The 18,047-nt window shown below is 32.8% G+C and overlaps 2 long non-coding RNA genes across 2 annotated transcripts; one reads left to right on the top strand and one right to left on the bottom strand.

The window, feature by feature from the left end:
* Positions 1-1,095: 1,095 nt before the first annotated feature.
* Positions 1,096-1,337, bottom strand: LOC123195787. The gene is made up of 2 exons (XR_006497523.1): positions 1,284-1,337; positions 1,096-1,182 (listed from the first exon to the last, which is right to left on the bottom strand). It is a non-coding gene; the product is annotated as an uncharacterized LOC123195787 (long non-coding RNA).
* Positions 1,338-3,497: 2,160 nt separating this feature from the next.
* On the top strand, positions 3,498-14,219 carry LOC123195741. The gene is made up of 2 exons (XR_006497515.1): positions 3,498-3,595; positions 14,018-14,219. It is a non-coding gene; the product is annotated as an uncharacterized LOC123195741 (long non-coding RNA).
* Positions 14,220-18,047: the final 3,828 nt, after the last annotated feature.

Raw genomic sequence — 18,047 nt, 5'->3', positions numbered from 1 at the left:
TGTGTGTAAATGAGGACACCGACTAAAGATGCTACACAGTGGCATAACCCAGCGAAACACTATCTAACACGATCTGGAAGATGTCCTAGAGGGAGGGAAATATTTATAAGGGTGAGCTAAAAGCTCAGTGAGTAGGAAATTTAAATCCTTGAGAATATTAATGCATGTCAAACAATAATATTATGCCATAACATGAGTCACACACTATGCTAATTATGCTTAAACCACATGCTTCTCATGTACATTAACTTGGAACGTTCATCACACAATAACATCACATGAGTTGATTGCCACAAGAGTGAAATTAACAATACTACCTTTTTCTCATAGGAACATATAATTCATTAATGAATTTCCACTTCCAACTCAATAGCAATACTATATAAAAGGAAATTTGTCATACTCAGGGGTGTCCCCACCTAGGTAGAGCAAGAAGAAGACAACTGTCATACCCAGTATAGTCTCCCACAGGCAGAGCCCTCAAATTTGTCATACTTGACATGAAATAAAGCACAAGCAGAGCACTAAATTTTGTCGTACCTGTATAGATATCGCATATGCAGAGTATCTAAATCTGTCGTACCTGACATAAATATAACACAAGTAGAGTACAAATCGCATAATAGGTAATAACCAGAAACATCCAAATAATATAATTTATTTTCACCAAATCAATTTTTGTTTAGAACAATACTCATTGGCAAACGCCACAATCACCATAAGCAAATCTCAATCACACATAAAATATCAACTAAACACTTCCAACTCACATGAAGCTCAAATAAAACCACTTCCAACTCAACCATAACACAAATCCTCAATTTAATAAACTTCCAAAATTTCCACTTGGTTACTAACTAAAATTGTAAACATAACTTAATTTAAGCATTCTGAATCCACATAATAATATAACTTTTACTTTATAACCTCCCATAACCTAAATTCACAACATACATAAAGAAACTATTTTATTTTATTTTATTTTTTCCTTTTTGAGAGGTTTCCACCAAATCCAAGCTACCATTTTCAAGGATTTACAATAAATACCATGAAGTTTCACAAAACTATAAATAAAATTTATACCCAAAAATCATAAAGAAAGAAAAGTTTATTCCCACTCACTGATTTGGGTAGCCTCTAAGTCAGAGTTGAAATCTCTCGCTAATCTCCCTTCTTCTTCACCTATTCAAACCAATTGGAAACAATATGGTTAGAATTTTGGAAATCCCTAAATTGAGCAATAATATCAAACCCTAAAATTTTTTTGAATAAAAATGAAATACCCTATTCCCTTTTCCTATAAATTCCTTTTCTCTTCCTTTCCCTTTCCTTCTTTTTCTTTCTTTTCTTCTTCTTTCTTTTCTTTTCTTCCCTTTTCTTTCTCTGTTTTCTTCCGTCTGTGCTCTGTTTCTTTTCTTCTTGTTGAAGAAGAAAAGTCTATTGACTTTATTTGTAAATAAAAAGAAAAATTTCCACTTAACCCCCATATGTGCACAATATTTCCTATAGCCCCCATTAGTTTCACCTATAACCAAGATTTGGGTATTTCATACTCATTTTGAGATTTAATCAGTTTCATGGTCCCATTGGCACATTTCAGAATGATTCCTACATTGGAAGTTTGGGCCTGTGTGGATCACCACTGTCAAACAAATGTGACAATGATAAGGCACCACCAACGGTAGACGAAGAAGAAAGCAATGCTTCAAGCTGGTTTGATTGGAAAATTTCTTTGATGGGCTACGGATCTGGATTTGTAATTGGCATATCTATTGCTTACATTGTGTTCTCAATAAGAAAACCTCAATTTTTTGTGAGGTTGATTGAAAGAGAGTGTCCAAGAAATGCGAGAAGGCTGAATACGGGACGTAGAAGAAGAACAAATTAGCATTTGAAAGTTGTTCCTCAATTTTGTAAGTGCTCCAACCCTCTTTTTTATTATAAAAGTTACAAAAGAGGAAAAATTATAATTAAGAAATATAAAGCAAAGAGAAAAAAAAATGAAAATGATACATTATGACCAAATGTTTCGTTTAGTTGGGGTTGAGAAAGGAGGACTTTTCTTTTTATAAAAAGAAGAAAAGGATAAAAGAGTTACAATAAATTTAGAATATAAGGGAAAGATAAATAAAAATTTTGCCAGAGCTGTCTGCGCATTGACCACTGGTAAGTCTTTTGTTAAAGAAAACCAAGACCTTAATTTTCGGAGAATAATCAAAAGATCTTATCTTTTCAACCCCAAATATAAAGAAAAATGAATTTAGACAGAGAAAGAGTTCAATTTTTCTTACTAATACTTAATTTTATATTAAGAATAAATTTACAGTTATATTTTATGTATAAAGGGGGAAAAAAGGAAGAAAGAATTAAAGTTATTTTTTAAGTATAATTAAGGGTCATTCTTCTATTTTTTTTTTCACTTGTTGTGACCATTTTACACAGAGAGTATATTTTATTGAACTGCTAACTTATTACCCTTCCCACTCCAACTTTGTTCCATGGTTTTGAAGATTTGTTTAATCGGTTCAATTTGTTCGATCAAAACCTATGGCCTTATCCGATCTAGGTAAGACCAATTTTTATTTCTATAATTTGACCACTTTGACCAATGGTCAAATCGTCTCGATTTGCCGTTTGATCATCAAGTTAAAGCAAACAACTATTAGTATATTCATAATTAGATTTTATATAAGTGAAATTTGGATTTTATATTTTATTATACAAAGATTAATTATTTTTAATGTCAATTTAAAAATAATCCTACCTAAGCACTGAGTAATTGGTCTAACTATTAATTGATATGAACTTAGCTACTATGCTCAAACTTGTCTATGGATCAATGATTATTTGGTATATTGTGTGAGAAATCTAACTTGGATGCCCAATATATTAGATAAGTTTTATTTTATTTTTTTCTTCTCAATCAACAAATAATTGTATAAAAAGGAAAGAAAATGGAAAGAGCTTGGAGGAAAAGTGTATATATATCTAGATGTTCATTTCTTTTTCCCATCAGCAATTTCCTTTTCTTTTGTTTCTTTAAAAGGAAAAAGATGCGGGCGTTATTCTTCTTCTTCTTCATCTTGCATCTTCAAGTTGTTTGTTCATCCTTTTCTACATCACCGATACTCTGCTCCCATGAACAAAGTGTTGCTCTACTTCATTTCAAGAACACCTTTTCCCTTTATGAAGATGCTTCTGGGTTTTGCGATGGGTATCCTAAGACAGAGTCCTGGAAAGAGGGTAGTGATTGCTGTTTGTGGGATGGTGTCACTTGTGATACATTCACTGGACATGTGATTGGCCTCTGTCGGAAATATCTATTGGGCTTACAAGTGTGAAGATTGAAACCCATATTACACAAAACCAATTGGCTTATGTTAAGGTCCAATCCACACACTTATATACCACTCTCTTATGTTTTATTTATTTGGATTTGTAATTGGCATATCTATTGCTTACATTGTGTTCTCAATAAGAAAACCTGAATTTTTTGTGAGGTTGATTGAAAGAGAGTGTCCAAGAAATGTGAGAAGGCTGAATAGAGGACGTAGAAGAAGAACAAATTAGCATTTGAAAGTTGTTCCTCAATTTTGTAAGTGCTCCAACCCTCTTATTGCTAGATTCTGCTTTTTTTTTTTTTTTTAGCTATTGACAGCTTTATCATAATGAATATAGCTAGATAAAAGACTACTGAATTCAGACTTGTTTTTTTAATTCTCAGACTCTGAAGAGTTGACGAGTAAGGTGCAATACCCATGTCTCCAAGAATACTTCAAGCTTTTGTATTAATGGTAGATTTTTATTTTAGTAGCAATTCAATAAGCAACTCTGTTTCTGTTCCAGACTATTATGCAAGAGATTGCCGTTATAATTCTTGTTTATCATTTGTAAGTATTTGGCAAACTACCAACATTTTTGTTCTCATTTAGTTTTGTGTGTGCACATATTTGTCTTGTTATATGTGTGCACACAGTTGCATTATTATGTGAACATTTGTAAGTGATTTCTCATTCAAGTACAGTTGGCAACTTTTGCTTGTATTCGATTTCGTTGTTTGTTGTCTAGGTGTACCGCTATGATGTGTCACTCCCTAGCTCACCCATGCTGAGTATTTAATCTCAAATTTTTTTATGAGATTCTAGACCTTAATTTACTCTGATTTTGTCAATAATTTTCAGCAGCTTATTTGGTCAAGATCATATTATTTTGTGCAGTGAGATACTACATCTCCTCTTTGTTTTTCCACTCTTTGTCTTGCGGATTAGCTTAATTATTCATATTGTAGGATACGAAAGTGTGATAAGTGCTTGAAGGGATTTAAAGGTCAGAAGTTAAGGGAATTTTAGTTAGAATGTTTATGGGGAGGTAGAACAATAGAGTGGGATACTCATAGTATTTCAAATTTAGGCAATAAGTACTGACAATAAGAAAGTCAGGAAATAAATTAAGTGGGAGTGTTTACTTTGTATGTTGATTTCATCTTTGTATCTGAAAGTTGGGATTATTGTTTAGTGATTTGATTGAGTACGACTTGGTCCTAATTGATGCAGGCTAAGATGAATCTTAGCTGAACCGTGAAAAAATGGTAGTATTTACTTTCTAAACAAGTTTTTGTACTTTCAGAATGTGCTGTGAGGATGAAGTGTTAACACTATCGACAGGTCATTTTAAGCTGAAACAACCAAATCAATATCACTCACAAACAGATTTTCATCTTCGAATCCTTGTGTATATATTCTAGAATTTCTTATTAATTGCAAAGGCAAGTTAATTTATCGCTTAGCAAATTCACATTAAAATGATATAACCTGTAATGCAAACAGAATCTTAGATTTTTCATTCATCATGATCTGGCAGGCTCATCTTGAACTCTGTTGGAAGCATGAGTCGACTAGGAGGGTGTAGTGATGTGCAGAGAAGAAAGCAGTGCTGAGGAATAGGTTGGCTGGAAGTTGACTAGGAGCTGACACTGAAGATGGCAAGATGTGGAATGCACTGATGTGGCACTGCAACAATGCTTGCCTTGTGAGCTTGTGTGATGATATTTTTGTATTTAGCTTGTTTAAAGCAATATGACAGACAACTAGATAAGACTAGGTATGTTAGGTGAAAGATTGACTAGACTTAGTATGTTTTGGTATATTAGTTTTTGAGTTAATTGTTACGCTTAAATCAAGCTGAGTAGCAGTTGATTTTGCTAAAAAAAGTTTGATTAGTCGTTGTAATATATATTCACAAGAACGTAATGAAAATGAATAGAACTTTTTTCCTGCAAAATTTTCAGTTTACAACATTAGCATTTTCTCCGTTCTTGCATAATACACACACTCACACACAGATATATTTATATTATTGTTTCTAAAACTTCTGGTACACCAACGAAGTGTAGGAAAGAAGACTATCTAAACTCTGAACAAATGCTAATCAATCAATTCCAAACTTAGATTATTCTACAGATTTCTGTTGAGGCAAAATGACAGCACTCAGACGTTTCATTAAATATCTGTGGCAGTAGTACTCTCATTTTTCTTTTCAAATTATCATCTTGTCATCAAAAGTTAAGAATCAACAGCTGTAAGAATCAAATGAAAATTTTACTTTTAGGGTGCAAGAGGTTGCAGTGGGCTAGGTCAATCCTAGTGCAGCCCATCAATAGGGGTGGATACGAATTTGGCTGAGCCCGAACACCTATTGGCTCATGTTTGGTTCAAATGAAAAAATGTTTAGCTTGAGTTCGTCAAACCAAAATTAAGGTGGCTCAAGTTTAATTTGATTGAAAAATGATTCAGTTCGGTTTAGTTTGAGCTTGACTTGATTTCGTAGCTTGAATTAATGGTTTGAATTTATGGTTAGAGTCGTGGCTTAAGTTCATGGTTTATTGACAAAACAATGTCGTTTTACCCAAATAATATTCAAAATCACTAATTCGAGCCATAAATTAAAGTTGAATTGAGCCACAAATTCGAATTATTAATTCAAGTTTATTTCAACCATGAATTCAAATCGAATCAAACCGCAAGTTCGGCTCGATTGAAAAAATGAACCAAATCTCTCGATTCGAATTTGAATCAAACTTTTGAGCCAAGCTGACTCAGCTTGTATCATATCCAACCCTACCCATCGGCCCCATGTGTTCGAAAGAGGCTTGCCAAGCAAGCCTTCGTGTTGGGCTGGCCCTAGAGAATTTACAAGTTCAAGGCATGCTCCAGGCAAGGTTTGATTCAAGCTGAACTCAAGCTCGACTTAAGTGCAACCAAGCTCGAGCTTGAGCTCTTCTCAAAGTTGTTCAAACTCAGCTCATTTGAGAGAAGCTAGTCTCAACTCAGTGCTAAAGCGATAAAATTTTGATGTGTTTTGGTTAAAATGACATCATTTATTCGATTTGTATCAAATTTTTTAGGTTCATGAGCTTAACGAATTGAACACCCCTAAGACATGAGCTTGAGCTCAAGTTTGAAAAAATTGAAATCTTATGCTCAAGCTTGTTTGAGTTGAGCTTGTTTCAGGCTCGGTTGAACTAAACTAGAGTTCAAATACGCTTAGTTTGAATCCAGCCCTAGCTCCAGGGCTTAGGGTCTTGGCCCCATGGGCCTTTATAGGACACCAACAAATGTTACTCGACTATTGAAATCATGCTTTGTTTTTTAATTCTCAGACTTCGAAGAGTTGATTATTGCATTGAGTAGGAGTCTTTTGGAGCAGAAGCTGCTGTACTAATGTCTCCAAGAAAACTTCTAGCTTTTGTAAAAATTGTAGATTTAATTTTAGTAGCAATTTCGTAAGTTCAGACCATTATGCAAGAGCATATAGTTCATGTTTATCTTTTGTTAAGCACTTGACAGACCATGAACATTCATGTTCACGTTTGGTTCTTGTGTGCACAACTCTGTCTTGATAATTAGATTTGATGACAGAAATTGTAATTGTTGATCAATGTGTGTCTCCCTGGAAAAAAGAGCGCTCAATTAGACTTTCAGAGCACAAATTTTTGGCCTCATATGTGGAAGAATCTCACTTGGTCTTTGTCAATTGCAGCATTCTGCAGCTGTCTTGCACCACATTGATATAGCTTCAAGGACTTCAACTAAAGCAAGTCTAGGACGTCAATTTTGATTGATAATTGGTAAATTTACTAAAAAAACTATTGGAAAAAAAATTGAGATTTTCTGTAAGGACATTGCAATAGTTATCTGATTATGTGAAAAAAAAGGCATTTATGTGGGAGGTTTGCTTGAAACTAATTTGCTCGAATTGGGAGATATATGCTAACCATGCAACCGATCGAATCAAAATTTGATAGAGTAAAACTATGTTGGTTAATAATAAACATTAATATATTTTTTAACAATAATATGCGACTATATGAATGGACACTATTTTATTTCTAATTTTAAAATTTCAAATCATAAACAAATTAGGGCTTATTTGGTTGTGGCTTTTGTCAGCGAGGCCTTTTCAATGCTTAAGTCATATACTAAGACAAAAATTATTGAAAAAAGAGTGTTAATTTTATTCATTCAGGACCTTTGCTTACATGTTTTAGGCCGTTGATTACACTGTCCATCATTCTTTATCGTGAATGGTGAATTTAGCTTAAAAAATTAGGCCGAATGACTATTTTCCACCTGAGATTGATAAAAGTTTCAAAAAGTTAAATTTTCAATCATGGTCCACTTTTGTTTCTTTAAAATAATTATTTTGTCCTTATATTAAAGTTATAAAACCTGTCATTAATATTTAATATAAATATCAAATTATCATTATATTCTTATACCAGTTTACATTTTTTTATTTTAGACTCTTAAAAATAAAAATTCTACTTAACTTTAAATTATTGTATTTCGGCCAATTCTTTAAAAGTATAATTATCATTTTTGAAACTATTGAGAGGTATACTAAAATTTTAAAAATTTTAAAACACCTTAAAACTTTTTTTTTTCAAAAATTCTGTTAAAAATTTTTTTAAGGCCCCTAATATTTTTACAATTACATTTGCCCCTAAAATTTTGAATAGTGAAATAGAAAAACAAGGGAGAAAAGAAAATTAAATAGAATAAAGGGAAAGAGAGAATATAGACAAATCTATATAAGATGATTTCATGCCTTTCCAATTCACTAGCAAAAGCAGATGATGAGTGAGAATTTGGTTCTTTGATACTTAAAAAATTCTATAAAAGATTATTTGAATTCGAGAACTATGGATTAGAGACTAATCTGGGCTTGGCCCCCTAGTATGGGTCACATGACTCAATGGATAAATTTTTAATTATATTTAGGGGGCGTTTGACTTGGGTAATGTTTGATTACTAAAATAGAAAGATTACCTTGAAGATAAATTACTTAAAAGATTATTAGGTATAAATGATTACTATGTTTGATAAATTTTGATAGGTATAACTAATTATTGTGTTTGGTTAAAAGTAATAAAAGATTACTAGTAAATTATTTTACTTAAATGTCCTTGAATATAATTATTTTTAAATATTTTTTATATTATTTGTCATATTAATTAAAAATAAAATTATTTTTATCTCAAAAAATTAATAAATAATAATTTTTCTATAATAAACTCAAGATTACCCTAATAATCTTTAAATACCTAAGGTGAAGATGGTAATCAGATTACCACCTATATCACCTGCCACGTCAGCATCGGTAATAGAAGATTACTGTAATCTTTTATTACTGACAAACCAAACAAGGGAATAAAAGATAGATTACCAAGATAATCTTAAAAACCCTCAACCAAACACACCCTTAAGTAAATACAACAGGTAACGGTAAAATAACAAAGACTTACAATAAAATAGGTACAATCCATTGGCGGATAATGTGTTATCTATTGCAAACATGCGACTTGTATACAAGTCAAGTATCTGTCAATTGGGGTTTGAATATAAAAGCTACCTAAAAATGTGTATAAAGGTTTGTATATAAAAAGTGCATTAGTGCATATAAAAAGTGAGTGAGTGTGCCACAATACAGAAAACAAAATAATCTCTTCTTCATTTTAAAATTTTCATCATTCATAGTGAAATTTTCTCCATTTCATACCTGTCTATTTTTTCGTGTTGGACTTCCACATAAATTATGTATTCTTATTTTGTATCTTGAGCAATTCCAATGAATAAAATAGACAATTGATGGAGCCTTTAATCGCGAAAGTAATGTGAAAAAAAGTCAAGGCATGTTACTTTCTGGAGCTATAATTTTGTTTGTTCACGTTAATTTCTCGATGAAAGGCTCATTTTGGAAAACATAAAAAGTTATGCCGTGATTAACATGCTGGTCTTCTTCAGCAATGTGAACAAACAATTGACATCCCTTAATCCAAGCAAAATAGCGTCAATTTAGGAGTTTGTCAAGGCATTACTTATTGAATGAAAACAATCAAAAACATTGTTGAAGAAGACCAACATGCTAATCACGACATCATCTTGAAAGGTAAATTTAGGACTGAATTCTATCTGAATTGAACCCAAACAAGTACCAATTTAAGATTAATTTGAATTCAAAAGATTTAAATCAAGAGTGATTTGATATCAATTAGACTAAAACTCAATTAGCAAGTAATATAAATTTGGACTCGATCTGAGCTCAAATTTGAATGTTTAATTTGATTCAAATTTGATTTGTTTATAAAAATGAAAGTGATACAATTTGACCTTTTTTATTGTAACGAGTAGAAATAGGGAAAAATTATAATTAAAAAAATATAAAGCAAAGAGAAAAAAATGAAAATGATACATTTTGACCATTTGTTTCATTTAGTTGGGGTTAAGAAAGGAGGGCTTAAAAAAAGAAGAAAAGTTAAAAAGAGTTATAATAAATTAAAAATACAAGGGAAAGAGAAATAAAAATTTTGGGATAGTTAGCTGTCTACGTGTTGACCACGGGTAAGTCTTTTGTTAAAGAAGACGAAGACCTTAATTTTCGGGGAATAATCAAAAGGTCCTATCTTTTCAACCGCAAATATAAGGAAAAATGAATTTAGACGGAGAAAGAGTTCAATTTTCTAAATAATACTTAATTTTATATTAAAAATAAATTTACAATTATATTTTATTTATATAGAGGGATTGAGGGTGATAAAAACGAGATAAAAGGAATTAACGTTATTTTTTAAGTATAATTAAGGGTCACTCCCCCTTTTTTTTCACTTGTTGTGACCATTTTACACAGATAATATATTTTATTAAGTTGCTAACTTATTACCCTTCCCACTCCAACTTTGTTCCATGGTTTTGAAATTTAGATCGAATTAGTCATTCAATTTGTTCTTTCAGAATTTGTGGCCTTATCCAATCTAGGTAAGACTAATTTTTATTTCTATAATTTAACCACTTTGACCAATGATCAAATTGTCTTGGTTTGCTGTTTAATCATTGAGTTAAAGCGAATAACTTTTGGTATATTTATAATTAGATTTTATTTAAATGTAATTCGAATTATATATTTTATTATGCAAAGATAAATTATTTTAAATATTATTTTTAATGTTGATTTAAAAATAATCTAACTTAAGCATTGAGTAACTAGTCTAACTATCAGTTAATATGAACTCAGCTATTATGCTCAAACTTGTCTATGGATCAATGACTATTTAGTATATTGTCTAAGAAATCTAACTTTGGATACCCTATATATTATATAACTTTTTATTTTCTTCTCAATCAAAAAATAATTGTATGAAAAGGAAAGAAAATGGAAAGAGCTTGGAGGAAAAGTGTGTGTGTATATTTCTGAAAGTTCATTTCATTTTCCCATCAGCAATTTCCTTTTCTTTTGTTTCTTTAAAAGAAAAAAGATGCGGGCATTCTTCTTCTTCTGCTTCTTCGTCTTACATTTTCAAGTTGTTTGTTCATCCTCTTCTTCATCACAGATACTTTGCTCCCCCGAACAAAGTGTTGCTCTACTTCATTTCAAGAGCAACTTTTCCATTGGTAAATATGCTTATAAGTTTTGCCCCAACTTTGATCAATTTAGGGGGTATCCTAAGACTGAGTCTTGGAAAGAGGGTAGTGATTGCTGTTTGTGGGATGGTGTCACTTGTGATACATTCACTGGACATGTTATTGGCCTCGACCTTAGTTTGAGTTGGCTTGATGGCTTTGTCCATGAAAATAGCAGCCTCTTCCTCCTCCACCATCTCCAGAGGCTCAATCTTGCTTGCAATGGTTTATTTAGATCGCAAATCTCACCCAACTTTGGTAAGTTCACCAAATTAACACATCTAAACCTTTCTTCCTCAGGTTTGTTTGGCCTAGTTCCCACTGAAATGTTTCTTCTGTCTGATCTTATTTCACTTGATCTCTCCAACAATCTCCTAAGTATGCCCCAACATGGTTTCAATAAGCTCTTGCAAAATTTAACGAAATTAAGATATCTCCATCTTGAAAATGTTGAGATGTTTACTGTTTCAACTGGTTCTTTAGTAAACTTGTCTTCTTCTTTGATATCCCTCAACCTTAGGTTAACTGGGGTGCAAGGCAAATTTCCAAGTGAAATTTTTCTATTTCCATTTCTCCAGCAGCTAATGTTGTCACTAAATGAAGGGATCACAGCTAATTTGCCAGAATTTAATAGGAGCAGTGCCCTCAGAGTATTGGATCTCTCTCACACAAATTTCTCAGGAAAATTACCTGAGACATTTGGCAATCTTATGTACTTGAATTATCTGTCTCTTTCTAATTGCAATTTCCAAGGGTCACTTCCATCATCACTAGAAAACCTTGCAGAAATCACCTACATGGATTTGTCATGGAACGGTTTTACTGGTCAAGTCCCAACTTCATTATCTAAACTTGTCCAGCTCACTTGGCTATCTCTTACACACAACAATTTTTCTGGAAAATTTCCAGATGTTTTGGGTAATCTTAATAAATTAGAGACCATAGATCTCTCCTTTAATAATTTCAGTGGTCAGTTGCCAACATCAATATTCAACGTGAATGGACTTGTTTACTTGGACTTTTCTTATAATCAATTTCAAGGTCAATTTCCTAGTCAGATAAGCGGTCTTCCATATCTAGGTGACATCATGTTAAATAATAATCTTCTAAGTGGCAGAGTACCGACATTGTTGTTTACTCTGCCATCTTTGGAGAGTTTAGATCTTTCCCACAATAAACTCACAGGTCAGATGGAGCAGTTCCAGCACCCTGGTCCAATAAGTGAAGTTGATTTGAGTGATAATGTGATTCATGGTCCAATTCCAGATTCGATTTTTCAACTTTTGGGTCTCATACAACTATCACTTGCAAACAATAACTTCAGTGGTAATGTGCAGGTAGAGATGCTTTCAGAGCTAAAAAATCTGAGACGTATTGACCTTTCATATAATGCGCTTTTGTCAGTAACAGGAAAGGTCATCTTGCCCCAGCTTAAAAATGTCTTTTTATCTTCTTGTAGCATAACTGAAGTCCCGATTTTCTTAAGCACTGTAAGTTTTATGAATCTAGACCTTTCTAGTAACTCAATCTTTGGCCGAATTTCCCAATTGGAGCTTGGAAATTGTTCCAACTTGTTTTACCTAAATCTGTCTCACAATTTACTTACCCGTGTTGAGTACATTTCATCCATGGTCAACCTTCGAATTCTTGACCTTTCATCCAACTTACTCCGAGGACAACTTGTGGATCTACCAACTGGGGTTTTTTTCTTCTCAGCTTCAAACAATGATCTGACAGGAGTGATCCCTCCGTCATTTTGTAATGGGAGCAGAGTTCAATCTCTTGACTTGTCCCATAATGGCTTAAGTGGAAACATTCCAAAATGTCTTGCGAAGAGCACTGCAGACTTGAATTTGGCAATGAACAACTTCCATGGCAGTATAGAATCTCTGACGTTTCCCGATCAATGTGGTGTGACAGCTCTTATGCTTAACGATAATCAATTGGAGGGACCATTACCATCCTCTTTGGTTAACTGTGGAGTTTTGGATATTCTTGATGTTGGGAATAACAGGATTAATGATAGCTTTCCGAATTGGTTATTAAAATTTCAATTTCTTGAAGTACTCTTTTTGAGATTTAATCAGTTTCATGGTCCCATTGGCAATTCCAGCACAAGATTTCTCTTCCCTTGGTTAAGAGTGCTGGACCTCTCTCACAATCAATTTTCTGGTATTTTACCAGCAAGTTTTTTTAACAATTTTGAAGTTATGAAGAGTGGATACAAGGATGATGTCAAACTCAATTACATGCACTCACTTTATGGTTCATATTATTCAATAACTTTGTTTTTAAAAGGTGTTGAGACTCGGATGGAAAGGATTTTATACAGCTTCACATGCATAGATCTTTCCAACAACCTGTTTAAAGGAGAAATTCCAAAGGTATTTGAACAACTCAAGTTACTCAGATTGATTAACTTGTCTCATAATAGCTTAACTGGTGAAATACCTTTATCATTGAAAAATTTGTCACAACTTGAAGCACTAGATCTCTCTTCCAACCAGCTCATCGGAAAGATTCCTCTGCAATTGACAAGTCTAACATTTCTTTCAGTGTTAAACTTGTCTTACAACCATCTTGTGGGACTCATACCTCAAGGAAATCAATTTGACACATTTCAGAATGATTCCTACATTGGAAATTTGGGCTTGTGTGGATCACCACTGTCAAACAAATGTGAAAATGATAAGGCACCACCAACGATAGACGAAGAAGAAAGCAATGCTTCAAGCTGGTTTGATTGGAAAATTGCTTTGATGGGCTACGGATCTGGATTTGTAATTGGCATATCTATTGCTTACATTGTGTTCTCAATAGGAAAACCTCAATTTTTTGTGAGGTTGATTGAAAGAGAGTGTCCAAGAAATGTGAGAAGGCTGAATAGAGGACGTAGAAGAAGAACAAATTAGCATTTGAAAGTTGTTCCTCAATTTGTAAGTGCTCCAACCTCTTATTGCCAGATTCTGCTTTTTTTTTTTTTTTTCTATTGACAGCTTTATCATAATGAATATAGCTTGATAAAAGACTACTGAATTCAGACTTGTTTTTTTTATTCTCAGACTCTGAAGAGTTGAAGAGTAAGCTGCAATACTCATGTCTCCAAGAAAACTTCAAGCTTTTGTATTAATGGTAGATTTTTATTTTAGTAGCAATTCAATAAGCAACTCTGTTTCTGTTCCTGGCTATTATGCAAGAGCTTGCCGGTATAGTTCTTGTTTATTTTTGTAAGTATTTGACAAACTATGAGCATTTGTGTTCTCATTTAGTTTTGTGTGTGCACATATTTTTCTTCTTGTTATATGTGTGCACATACTTGCATTATTGTGTGAACATTTGTTCATGATTTTTCATTCAAGTACAATTGGCAACTTTTGCCTGTATTCGATTACGTTGTTTGCCATTTAGGTGTACTGTTATGATGTTTCACTCCCTCGCTCACCCTTGCTGAGTATTTAATCTCACATTTTTTGTGAGATTCTAGACCTTAATTTACTCTGATTTTGTCAATAATTTTCAGCAGCTTATTTGGTCAAGATCATATTGTTCTGTGCAGTGAGATACTACATCTCCTCTCTGTTTTTCCACTCTTTGTCTTGCAGATTAGCTTAATTATTCATATTGTGGGATACGAATCTGTGACTAGTGCTTGAAGGGATTTAAAGATCAGAAGTTAGGGGAATTTTAGTTTGATTGTTTATGAGGAGCTAGACAATAGAGTGGGATATTCATAGTATTTCAAATTTAGGCAGTAACCGCTGACAGTAGGAAAGTCAGGAAATAAATTTAGTAAGTGGGAGTGTTTACTTTGTATGTTGATTTCATCTTTGCATCTGAAAGTTGGGATTATTGTTTAGTGATTTGATTGAGCACGACTTGGTCCTAATTGATGTAGGCTAAGATGAATCTTAGCTGAACCGTGTAAAAATTGTAGTGTTTACTTTCTAAACATGTTTTTGTACTTTCAGAATGTGCTGTGAGGATGAAGTGTTAACAATATCGTCAGCTCATTTTAAGCTGAAACAACCAAACCAATATCACTCACAAACAGATTTTCATCTTCAAATCCTTGTGTATATATTCTATAATTTCTTATTAATTGCTAATACAAGTTAACTTATTGCATAGCAAATTAACACTAAAAATGAAATAACCTGTAATGCAAAAAGAACATTAGATTTTTCATTCATCATGATCTGGCAGACTCATCTTGAACTCTCTTGGAAGAGTCGACTAGGAGGCTGTAGTGATGTGCAGAGAAGAAAGCAGTGCTGAGGAAGAGGTTGGCTGGAAGTTGACTAGGGGCTGACATGGAAGATGTGGTACTGCAACAGTGCTTTGCTTTGTGAGTTTGTGTTATGATATTTTTGTATTTAGCTTGTTTAAAAGCAATATGACATACAACTAGATAAGATTAGGTGTGTTAGATGGAAGATTGACAAGAGTTAGTATATATGCTTTGATGTATTAGTTTTCAGTTGATTCTTATGCTTAAATCAAACTGAGTAGTAGCTGATTTTACTCAAAAAGTTTATGTTAGTTGCTGTAATATATATTCACAAGAATGAAATTAAAAAAGAAGAAAACATTTCTAGAAAAATTTTCGGCCTAGAACATTAGCATTTTCTCTTTATTTTTTTGTTCTTGCATTAGAACACTATACTGCTAAAACTCCTCATACACCACCATGTGGCTTCCTAATGTCCACACCAGTAGATGGAGGTCCCATGAAGATCTGGCCCTGACTTTTTTGCATCCCAATTCAAAAAGAAATTTTATGCTGAGATTTCAGTATTAATTTGTTGCTGGATTTCGAATAATAACGTGAGTGTTATATAGGCTATACAAATTACCCATAAGAATAATGTTGGAAATTTTTGATTTCAAGACTTGGGATCCTTCATGTTATGTTCTGCAAGACGTAGGTGCATAAGGGGACCATATCTCTTGGCTAAGTCCCCGAGGCTGGGATGCAGTACAGAGCCAAGAAGCTGGTGCAAGTTTCGGACAAGAGGTAATTTCCGTGGCCCTGGAGGTAGATGTAAAGTTCTTTCACTGGCTTTTGATCTCAATCCTATCTTCAGCGCCATGAAGAGAGAGAAGAAAGGTGAGAAGGATTGAAATGGAAGTGCATTGAAATTCCATCACAAAAATATTGAGGACATTGAATATTCACAAAAATGGAGTGAATTGAATAAACACCAGTACAGGGCAGAGATCTTCAACAGAGGAACCCTGGTCAGAGATCGGAGGAATCTCTAGCAAAGGTTGAGTGAATCGGGCTTGGGCTGTGATTTGGCCTGAGATGGGGTGAAACTGTCAGATCGTAAAGATGCCGGGTGACAACTGTGCGAAGAAAAGATGAACCTTAGTTGCAAGGTCTCTTCGTTTTATGACTTGACGGACGCTAAAGTGTTTTGTTGCTCTAATGCCACGTAGAATTATACAATTTTATATTACATTACAATATTATATACATATTGTTTACACAAATAAATAATGAACATATATATACACATTATTGTCCAACAAATCCATGACTAAACTTGATAAAATTTTACATGACCTGTTAATTCGATAGGATATGAGACAAAAAAATTTAGATTATGATTATGATTTTCGACACAAAAAATAGTTGAATCAGGTTAGAGTTGATCTCAAAAAAATTGGGTCGGATTTGGGTTGACACAAAGCCCGCCCGAACTAACCAAAAATTTTAAATAAAATATTGTATAACATCATAATAGTAAAAAATCTCTAATATTTATAATTTTTTTCGTTTGACAGAAAGAGTTTCAATCCACAAAATTTTTATTCTGTAATTCAAAATTGAAATTGCATCACTAAACACTAAATCTACATTATCTAAAAACATTCATTTTAATTTAGTAACTCTTTTTGGTAAACTTGTAAAAAATTGTTTATAGTTAATTTGTTTTATTCGATTGATGTATTATAAATACTACTGATTTGAACTTATTATGTTTGCTATGTCATATTTATATGTTTGTTAGTGATTTTAAGATTTATGATAGTCACATCAATCATATGAATTGGATATTAAATTTATTAAATATTTTATAAGTAATTATGAATCTTGTTAGTTGTCAATTGCATTATTTTGAAATTGAAATTGCATACTTATTTGAATTATTGATTATCATATAAAGAGACAATAAACAAAGTATTAGTATTAATATGAAATAAAGCAATTTCATTTTGACAAAATATCGTTTCCCGTTAGCATGTTTTTTTGTGTATTATTTTGTAACAAATCATGTTATTCTTGACATTTGACAAAGTATATTGTTTTATAACAAATTTTGTTATATATTGTGTTATGACATGATTTTACTTGTTACATAGTATGAGTTATTTAGATTAGTTCAAGTCAATCCGGACATACTTCAATTCGGTTTAAGGTTGAGAAATTTTAAGACCATTTTATTTTAGATTGGATTAGACTTTAAGGTCTTTGACACAAACCCAAACTGATACGATATGAATAAGACCAATGATACGAATGGTCAGGTCTATCCATGACTTATAAAAGAATACGGTTGCAGTATGACTAGTAACTATTTTTCCAAAATCTTACGAGGTTCTGCTTCTAAGTATCCACACACTCGCCATCAGTTGGAAAGATTGTCAACCTAGTATTATTCAGTGCCCAATAAGTTAACAAAAAATGGCTTTCAAGTCCTTTTAGAGCTTGGTCATGATGGAGATTCCAATCTTAATTTGGCGAATACTTTATTCACCATTTGTAGAAAAATTTTACGACCAGAATTGATCCGGGTCACATATAATGAATTTAGTAATCATACAATTTTAGCATGATGATAAACTTGCGTCATCCAACAAAAGAAAGGCAAACGGATTTTCTTTTCTTTGATTAGTGATAAGAAAAGTCCAAGTAATATCTTGTTTTCTCAACAAAAGCAACTAATTATGTTCAGATGATTGTTGTACAACAGTAAACTTGATAAAACTCCTTGGGAGGAGAGTGTTCTATCGATACTGGTGCTTGTCTTCCCCATTTTCACGGAGCTTCTATTGCGCTCGTTCACCCCCATATTTATTTTCATCCTT

Source organism: Mangifera indica, chromosome 1 (assembly GCF_011075055.1).
Source record: "Mangifera indica cultivar Alphonso chromosome 1, CATAS_Mindica_2.1, whole genome shotgun sequence".
NCBI classification, from domain to species: domain Eukaryota; kingdom Viridiplantae; phylum Streptophyta; class Magnoliopsida; order Sapindales; family Anacardiaceae; genus Mangifera; species Mangifera indica.
Note: the sequence above shows the minus strand (reverse complement) of the source record. Positions and strands in the feature narration are given on the sequence as shown.